At 44.2% G+C, this 10,266-nt stretch overlaps 1 long non-coding RNA gene across 1 annotated transcript; it reads left to right on the forward strand.

Moving 5' to 3' along the window:
- Positions 1–1,885: 1,885 nt before the first annotated feature.
- LOC309341297 lies at positions 1,886–5,817 on the forward strand. Its single transcript, XR_014156175.1, has 3 exons — positions 1,886–2,136; positions 3,574–3,688; positions 5,647–5,817. It is a non-coding gene; the product is annotated as an uncharacterized lncRNA (long non-coding RNA).
- The last annotated feature ends 4,449 nt before the right edge of the window (positions 5,818–10,266 follow it).

The following is a 10,266-nucleotide window of genomic DNA, read 5'->3' on the forward strand; positions in this document are numbered from 1 at the left end:
TAATAAAATGTTGGACAATATTGTCGGACATAACCTACACAATCAGGGCTGGCCCAACACACTTTGCTCCCTGAGGTCAAAGAACAAGATGTTGCCTCTCTCCATTCCATGTGCAAAAGCTGACTAGACTGGCAACTGCGGTTTCAAGCACATGACTTCTCCCCAAAGAATCCTGGGAACTGGAATTCACTGAGGGTTCTGGGAATTGTACTTCCGTAAGGGGCAGATGACACTTCCTGGAATTCTTTGGGGGAAGCCATGTGCCTTAAAAGCACCGTGCGGATGTAAGCTGAATCTCACTTCGGCATCCTCCATTGCCTCTGAGGGGAGCAGGGGAGCTTCAGGGGCCCAGGAAAGACTTCATGGCACACACTCAAGAACTCTGTCCCCTCGCCACCCTTCAGCATTGGCTGCCTGAGGCAGCTGCCTCACTTGGCCTCCTGGTAGGGCCACCTCCATCTACAAGTTAGGAGAGCATCTTGGTGGACTTGGACCACATTCTCCATGCATCTAAAGTGATACAGTATGATACCACAGCATCGTAGAGTTGGAAGGGACCCCAAGAGGAATCTCAGCTAAAGCATTCAGGACAGATGGCCACCCAGCCACCTGAAACTGTCATGGCCGCCCTCAAGGATGCCAAAAATTGTTAGGAGACTTCCTATTCCCCTCGCAGAGCTAGAGTCCCCAGAATTGCCTGGGTAGAGAGCTTGCCTATTAAACCATAAAGGCTTCCAGTCGTGCACCTGGGCAGGTGCCCCAGATTCTGAGCTTTTGCTTTCAAAAAAGCATGTCTGTAGCCCTGCGAGAAATAAAAATTTGAGTGTGCAGCATCTTCTAGGCTGTATCTGTGAAAGGAGTGTGGTGTGGGAATGTTGTGATTTGTTCCTGGTACTGAGGAATGTTCCCTGTTGTTATGACATACACAAAGTATCAAATGTGGTGACAGTAATAATAATTCAAGAAAACAACACCACCACAAACTGGCTTATAAAACCAAATTTACTAGAATAATAGCTAGAATAGAGATAGACTTGTAAGCATTCAAACAACAAACATGCTAAGGTGCCATGTGCGAGACAAAGCCTGGAGATACTGTAAACATGGAGTGGATAAATGTACAACTCTATCTTAACAAGTTACATGTGCAGTAAACGTTATACAGACTGGGTAAATGAACCCTTCAACAAGTAGCGTAAGTCCAGTCACAGGATGGCAACCCCGTGCCGCCACAACGGAAATGAAAAACTGCATTGAAATACTTTTTCATATTCTCCAGCGTGCTACCCTTGCTGTTTTGGCTTTGTCTTGCACACTGGTATGTTTGTTGTTTTAATGCTTACAAGTCTATCTCTATTCTAGTTATTATTCTAGTAAATTTGGTTTTATACTTATAAGCCAGTTTGTGGTGTTGTTGTTTTGCTGCTCTGTTGTTCTTAGACAGCAACATCATCTATGTGTGTGTGTGATCTCCATAATCAGGACATAGCTGTCTTCCCATGGTAAATATAAGGCTGTTAAGAGTGGTTGTCTCTCTCATTTTGGGTTACGCCGTTCCCCACAGCCAGCCATTTTGCACTGTGCCATGTCTCCTCTGTGGAAGCTATTATGTGAGGGGCGCTCCCAGAACTCTCAAAATTCAAAATGTGTCCGCTCTTCCAAAAAGTTGGCAGCCCTTGGGCTGTTCCATGGGGACTCTAGTGTATGTTGTTAACACTAATTGAAATCCTTACTCGCCGAGTCAGGCAAAACCTCTTCATCTCCTGACCCCAAACAGGGGTTCTCTTCAGCAGTCTCCAATAGGTTTCTTGTGACCAGGCCAATGGGCCAGCTTTTTAATTTCATTAACTGTATGTCATAAGATACGCCACCCGTCATTGACTCCTCAATCCATACAACTCTTTCCCCCTCTACACACTACAGATTTGCTCTCCTAGGGACTCCCTTGTCCTGTGGGAATATCAGTTCAAAGGGATCCCATTGAACGGTGCGATTGTTCCCAGTGGATTTCTAAGCAGAAGGAGTTGGAGCCAAGTCGGTCTCCTTCATCTTGAAGTCTCTCCAAGGAAATGGCTGCCTTTGTGAACCTTAATTTCTTTTTGCTGGTGCTGTTCCTGGCTATAGCTGCTGCTGTCTGTGAGTATGGGGCAATATCCCTCATCCCTTAATTTTTAGAGGGGTAACTATCAGTATCCCTTATCCCTTGACCTTAAAAAAACAAATCAATCCCCTTTCCTCAAAGGAACTTGGAGTGGCACGCACAATTTTTAAGCAGAGGCTGGTAGGGGGTTGGACTGAGGACCCTTAGGGATAGCTTCCCACTTGACAATTCTATGATTCTGCCATTCCTATTTTATCCCCACAATGTGAAATAAGTGAGGCTGAGGTGGTAAGTGGCCCAGGTCACCCAGTGAGCTTCACCGCTGTCTAGATGCAAAGACTGTATTGCTTTGAAATCTTTTAACTGCAAGAAGGGTCATTTAGTCAAACCCCCTGCAATGCAGGAATGCATAGACAGAGTTTGTCCCAGAGTTTGTCATTGGCTCCCAGTACATTTCTGAGCACAATTCAAAGTGTTGGTGCTGACCTTTAAAGCCCTAAACGGCCTGGGTCCAGTATTCCTGAAGGAGCTTCTCTACCCCCATCGTCCAGCCTGGACACTGAGGTCCAGCTCCGAGGGCCTTCTGGTGGTTCCCTCCCTGGAAGAAGTGAGGTTGCAGGGAACCAGGCAGAGGGTCTTCTCGGTAGTGGCACCTGCCCTGTGGAACGCCTACCTAGCTGATGTCAAGGCAATAAACAACTATTTTACATTTAAAAGACAACTGAAGGCAGCCCCGTTTAGGGATGTTTTTAATGTCTGACGCTGTATTGTTTTTAATATTCAGTTTGGAGCCGCCCAGAGTGCCTGGGGAAACCCAGCCAGATGGGCGGGGTATAAATAATAAATTATTATATTATTATATGTGTACAGTGGTACCTTGGGTTACATACGCTTCAGGTTACAGACTCTGCTAACCCAGAAATAGTGCTTCAGGTTAAGAACTTTGCTTCAGGATGAGAACAGAAATTGGGCTCCGGCGGCGCGGCGGCAGCAGGAGGCCCCATTAGCTAAAGTGGTGCTTCAGGTTAAGAACAATTTCAGGTTAAGAACGGACCTCCGGAACGAATTAAGTACTTAACCCGAGGTACCACTGAACAGTGTAATGTGTGTGAAGAAGTCTGTCGAGTCCAGCCACTGGTCCACGCATCCCAGTATTGTCTGCAATGACTTGCAGTTTCTCCCTTCCTTGCTTGGAGACGGCGGGCATTCTGCACACAGTTCGGAATCTTCTGCACACAAATGCTCTGCTGCTGAGCCACAGCCCTTGCCCAACACCTGTGCATTATGCTTCCCCAAAGGGAGAAGATATCAAGGGAAGAATGAAATTCCCTGTTGCTTGCAGCAGACAAAAAGCATGCCACAATGATTTCGCCCCGAAAAAATCTCCCTCTCTGGGCAAACTGCAGCAGAACCTATCTTTTAAGAGGGCATTCATGTGCTTGGTTTTTCCTTTCTGCTGTTGCCGTTCACAGGTCTGGATGTTCGCACTGGAGAATGGGGTTGCGGAAACTTCCGAGGCTACTGCCGCAAGGACTGTTTCCCCCAGGAAAAATCTCTGGGGCCCGAAGACTGTGCTGAAGGCTTGGTGTAAGTCTCCTTTCTATGCCCCCTTCCCTGTTTTGATCTTTCTGTTGTCGAGATGATAAATAATTCTCAGAGCACAACAGCCTGGTGGGAAATAAGGGAAACCAAACTTAAATGGCAGTGAGAGATTTTACTTTCTTGGGTTCCATGATCACTGCAGATGGTGACAGCCGTCACAAAATTAAAAGACGCCTGCTTCTTGGGAGAAAAGCAATGACAAACCTAGACAACATCTTAAAAAGCAGAGACATCACCTTGCCAACAAAGGTCCGTATAGTTAAAGCTATGGTTTCCCCAATAGTGATGTACGGAAGTGAGAGCTGGACCATAAAGAAGGCTGATCTCGGAAGAATGGATGCTTTTGAATTATGGTGTTGGAGGAGACTCTTGAGAGTCCCATGGACTGCAAGAAGATCAAACCGATCCATTATCAAGGAAATCAGCCCTCAGTGCTCACTGGAAGGACAGATCCTGAAGCTGAGGCTCCAATACTTAGGCCACCTCATGAGAATAGACCCTGATGTTGGGAAAGATGGAGGGCACAAGGAGAAGGGGACGACAGAGGACGAGATGGTTGGGCAGTGTTCTCGAAGCTACCAGCATGAGTCTGACCAAACTGTGGGAGGCAGTGGAAGACCGGAGTGCCTGGTGTGCTCTGGTCCAGGGGTCACGAAGAGTCGGACATGACTAAACGACTAAATGACAACAAAACTTAAATGGAAACTGGCAACAGAACCAAACTTCTGTAACGCGATGGCTGGAATGTTCTTTATTTGTTACTATTTATTTCTTGCGTTTATAGCCCAACTTTTCTCTAAGGATCTCAAGGTGGTGTACGTAATTCTCCCCCACCCTCTTTTAATCCCCACAACAACCCTGAGAGGTAGGTTAGGCTGAGAGTGAATGACTGGCTCCAAGGGGAGCCCCACAACTGAGTGAAGATTTGAACCCTGGTCTCCCAGGTCCAGGACTCTCAGCGCTACACGGCACTGGCTTTTGGTAGGGTGTGCAAGTGTCCCACTTGACAGAGTGCAGTCCTCTCGTTGTCTGATGCAAGTCCAGTTTAAAAAGAGAGAGCGCTACATGCCTGAGAGAACTTTCATGACACACTGAAAACCAATTTTCAGTTTCTGCCAACATCCAGAAATCTACAGAATTGGGTAGAACTTCTTAAACTGCATGTCACTTGGTGGTAACAGAAATCTAAAATTCTGTGAACCACCCTGAGACCTCCGAGTATAGGATGGTATATAAATTCAATGCATAAATAAAATAAAAATAGTAGTTGCCAATCAATAGTTTGCAAGTGACCAGGGCCGTCTTCCCCAGTATGGTGAAATGCATCATATGCAGTTTAAATCCTAGCAATTATTTCTAAATTTGCATCTATCTATCTATCTAAAAATTAGCACGTGCAGAATGTATGCAAATTTGTAAATCTTTTGTCCTTTTTGGAAAACACACAGGTGATCACCCAAAATCCTGCGATGTCTCAGTGTGGTTTTTTTTTTTTTTAATTAATGCACTAGAGGACCATCTTTTGTCACTACTAGCTGTGCGCACACACCATCCCTTTAAAGCACATTCTTTCACTCAAAGAATTCTGGGCACTGCAGTTTGTTCAGGGTTGATGGGAACTGTAACTCTGTGAGCGCTAAACTACGGTGCCCAGAATTCTTTGAGGGAAAGAATGTCATTTGATTGAGTTTTAAAGGCATAGTGCATACACAGTCTTCTTAGTATTGTGCATTGTGTTTTTAATATTCGGTTGGGAGCCGCCCAGAGTGGCTGGGAAAACCCAGCCAGATGGGCGGGGTATAAAAAATAAATTATTATTGAATTATTATTAGTCATGATGACTATATATGGTACGTATATCTTGGACACTGAAGTTCAGGTTTGCTAATAATTTGGTGTACTAGCATTGGTTTCTCTTAACCATTTATTCTTTCTGTTTACAGCTGCTGCATATCAGGCATGTTGGGATAGCAATTTGGATTAATAACCGAGTGACTGGGCTGTGAAGAGTATTTCTTGAGGATGCTTGCAGGAGGGCAGGCAACAAAGAGAACAAAACGACAGCCCCTTCAGTGCAGCAAACAGCGTGCAAACAATAAAATTATTTCTCCTCAGCTTTTGCTCTGACTTATGATGAATCATTTCTTTATCATTAGTTATGGCAACTTCCCTACCCAGACCTAGGAGCGGGCAGGAAAATACAAGATGGTTCGGGGGGGGGGGGTGTCCCTTCTGTCGCACTTCTGAGCTCAGGGCACCTACGGGTGCCTCCAGATTATCAGTGTTTTGCAGGACAGACTCGGCTGCATGGCAGCACTCTAGATTTGCACATTTAAAGTGCATTAAAGCACTCCAGAAGCACTCTTAGAAGACATCTGAAGGCAGCCTTGTTCAGGGAAGTTTTTTTTAAATAATATTTTTTATTCATTTTCCAATACAGCATTATACAATCCATTCATCTTAATTACATCCCATTCCTCTTTTTTTGACTTCCCTCAACTTGTCTGAAAATCCTTCATAGTTTTACTTCTTCCACATTTCTAACTTATACTTTTATTATTGTATATATTAAACCCTATTTTTTTTGGGGGGGGTAATTATTTTAACATTTTTCCTCACAAAGCTTCATTATCATTATCTGATTATCACTTAATTTTTGCATATATTCAATAAATTTTCCCCCAATCTTCTGCAAATCTCTGATCTCGTCGATTTCGGATCCTTCCCGTCATTCTATCCAACTCTGCATAGTCCGTCATTTTCATCTTCTATCGTAGGTAGCTCCTCTTGTTTCCATTTCTGGGCCATCAGTATTCTTGCTGCTGTCACTGTATACAAAAATAACTTCTTTTCTTTCTTATTTATCTCATTACATGTTAATGCCTTGTAGAAATGCTTCTGGTTTCTTACAAATGTATATTTCAACATTTTCTTCAGTTCATTATATATCATTTCCCAAAAGCTTTTAACCTTCTTGCATTCCCACCACATAAGAAAATGTACCTTCCTTTTCTTTACATTTCCAACACTTATCTTGTTCAGGGAAGTTTTTAATGTGTGACATTTTAATGTATTTTTAATCTTTGTTGGATGCTGCCCAGAGTGGCTGGGGAAACCCAGCCAGATGGGCGGGGTACAAATAATAAATTACTATTACTATTACTCTAGCACAACAAATACACTTTTTATAAGGTGCCTTTTTGGTTTTTGCTGTCTGGAAAGTAACAGGGAAGTGCATTGAAAAGTCTGGGTCGAATGAAAGATTAACAGGAAGATGTGCAAACACTCCCACAGAGAAATCAGAATGGATGAATGCTCCACCCAGCACACAGGGCCATTTTCTGAACCTTTTCCGACTGTATATCCTTTAATTTTTTTTAAAAAAAAAATTATGCATTTTCCATAGTTTGATATATCCACTTTATAATCATTTATCGTACATTATTTTACTTCCCCACACATCCCTCCATGGGTTCATATTTAATCCTCATTGAGCTGCATTTCCTTAATTACTACCCCGCTACTGGTTGTTTTTAACTGCTGCTCATATATCTTGTCCTACTTCGGAATTTATCTGGCTCCTGTAATTATTTAAGTATTCTCCATTTTATTCCCACTCCTCAGACTCATCCTGCCTTCTTATATTTACAGTCAACATTGCTAGCTCCGCATATTCTATTCACTTATTCTGCCAGTCTTCTTTTGTCCTTCCACCTTTGTGCATAGATTATTCTGGCCGCTGCTGTTACACATCCTTTTGTAGGTGAGGCGACTGGAACTGTACACAGTACTCCAGATGTGGTCACACCACCGATTTACACAATGGCACCATGATATTGGCATCTTTATTTTTGATTCATCTTGGACTCTGAGGTCCAGCGCCGAGGGCCTTCTGGCGGTTCCCTCACAGCGAGAAGCCAAGTTAAAGGGAACCAGGCAGAGGGCCTTCTCGGTGGTGGCACCAGATGTCAAAGAGTAAAACAACTACCAGACTTTTAGATGACATCTGAAGGCAGCCCTGTTTAGGGAAGCTTTTAATGTTTGAGGCATTACTGTATTTTAATATTGTGTTGGAAGCTGCCCAGAGTGGCTGGGGAAACCCAGCCAGATGGGCGGGGTATAAATAATAAATTATTATTATATTATTATTTCCCAATGATCCCTAGCATGGGGTTTGCCTTTATCACAGCAGCGTTTCTCACTCCTGGACTACACCCTTATCAATGGTTTGGACTGATGCAAAGGTCTCACTCGTCATCTTCAGGCTGGTGCTTTCGGCTTCTTGTTACTGGAACAGAGCAGGATCTCAGTGTTTGAGTTCCTATAAATACTGAGATTGTGCATGTAAGTAGCGGTTGGTGTGTGCCAACAACCAACTTCCCTTCCTTGACGTCCTAATCTACAAAAAACCTGATGGCTCCCTAGGACACACTATCTACCGGAAAAAAACACACACCAACCGCTACTTACATGCACAATCACACCACCACCCTGCACAAATAAACTCCGTAGCCAAGACTCTCATCTCCAGAACCAAACGCCTGGCTGACAAAGACCACTTGACAACTGAGTTACAGAATCTCTCAAACGTGTTAATTGCCAATGGATACCAGCAAAACAGGATTACGAAGCTAATCCAAAAGGAAACACCCCCCAAAAACCAAGACACAGAAGAAAACAATGGCATGGCCCTCCTTCCTTATATCAAGGGCACTACAGATAAAATTAGCAAAATCCTCCATAAACACAATATCAAAACAGCCTTTTGCACCAACCAAAAAATAGCCAATATCCTCAGAAACCCCAAGGATAAAATCCAGTTGGAAAACCAAGGGATCTATGAAATACCCTGCAAAGTCTGCCCAGCCACGTACATTGGACAAACAAACAGACGAATAAATGCACGTATCGCAGAACACAAGAATGCCGTCAAAAAAGAAGAAAAAACTTCCTCTCTTTTCCAACACATGAAAGAAACAGGACACGAAATTAATTTTGCAGATTCCAAATTGCTCTTTAACACGGAACATCACCACAAGAGAATAATCATGGAAGCCATCGAGATAGAGAAACACCCTCACAACATGAACAAGCGTGACGACACATCCCGCTTGCCAGACATCTGGAAATTAGCCCTCCCCACAAAAACTGACACCAGATCCAGAGGCACACAGAACGCCAACACCAATCAACCACACCAGACCCAAACCCAGACCCTCTCCACAGATGAATTACAGACACCATCCAGTAGCCAATCCATGGTGGCACCTCCGGATGCTGCACCCCCCTGCAATCCCTACACAGATCTGGCTGACACAAGCCACAAAACCACAGCTCGCCCCTATACACGAAGCCAAGCCAGAGCACAACTAAGTACAGTACAGCCATCTTCTCAAGAAAACTCTTCACAAAGTTCAAGAGGTCAAGACACAAAGACTTTAACAACTAATCCACACCTAATGACCCACCTAAGTGGTACTCAGGATATCACTCAAGAAATCACTCAAGATATCTCTCAAGTAATTAAGGAACAAAAGAAGAAAAGGCACACTAGCCTGGGAACTTCCTCTCTGCCCAGAACATTGGAGGCTATACACCACACCCCCTCTACAGTATTTATAGGAACTCAAACACTGAGATCCTGCTCTGTTCCAGTAACAAGAAGCCGAAAGCACCAGCCTGAAGATGACGAGTGAGACCTCGTCGAAACGTCGCCTAGACACCCCAACTTTTACACGGGAAGACACCCGAGGACACCAAAACCTGCATTCCTGTACCCGTGAAAATCTACGAAAGCATATATATATATATATATATATATACACACACACACACATGTACAAGGCGTTTGACAACCAAGGTATGACTTATACACCACCCATCTGACTGGGTTGCCCAACCACTCTGGGCAGCTTCCAACATAATATAAAAACACAGCCAAGCATAATACAGTGGTACCTCGGGTTACATACGCTTCAGGTTACAGACTCCGCTAACCCAGAAATAGTACCTCGGGTTAAGAACTTTGCTTCAGGATGAGAACAGAAATTGTATGATGGCGGCACAGCGGCAGCAGGAGGCCCCATTAGCTAAAGTGGTGCTTCAGGTTAAGAACAGTTTCAGGTTAAAAACAGACCTCCGGAATGAATTAAGTTCTTAACCTGAGGTACCACTGTAAACTTAAAGCTAAACAACAACCAAGGCGTTTGACAACCAAGGTACGACTTATACACCATCCATCTGTCTGGGTTGCCCAGCCACTCTGGGCAGCTTCCAACATACAGTGGTACCTCAGGTTAAGTACTTAATTCGTTCCGGAGGCCCGTTCTTCATCTGAAACTGTCCTTAACCTGAAGCACCACTTTAGCTAATGGGGCCTCCTGCTGCCGCCGCGCCACCGGAGCACGATTTCTGTTCTCACCCTGAAGCAAAGTTCTTAACCTGAGGTACTATTTCTGGGGTACGGGAGTCTGTAACCTAAAGCGTATGTAACCTGAAGCTTTTGTAACTTGAGGTACCACTTACAGATAGGTAGCCGTGTTGGTCTGCCATAGGTCTTACAG

Source organism: Podarcis erhardii, assembly GCF_964252035.2.
Source record: "Podarcis erhardii genome assembly, chromosome: 4".
NCBI lineage: Eukaryota > Metazoa > Chordata > Lepidosauria > Squamata > Lacertidae > Podarcis > Podarcis erhardii.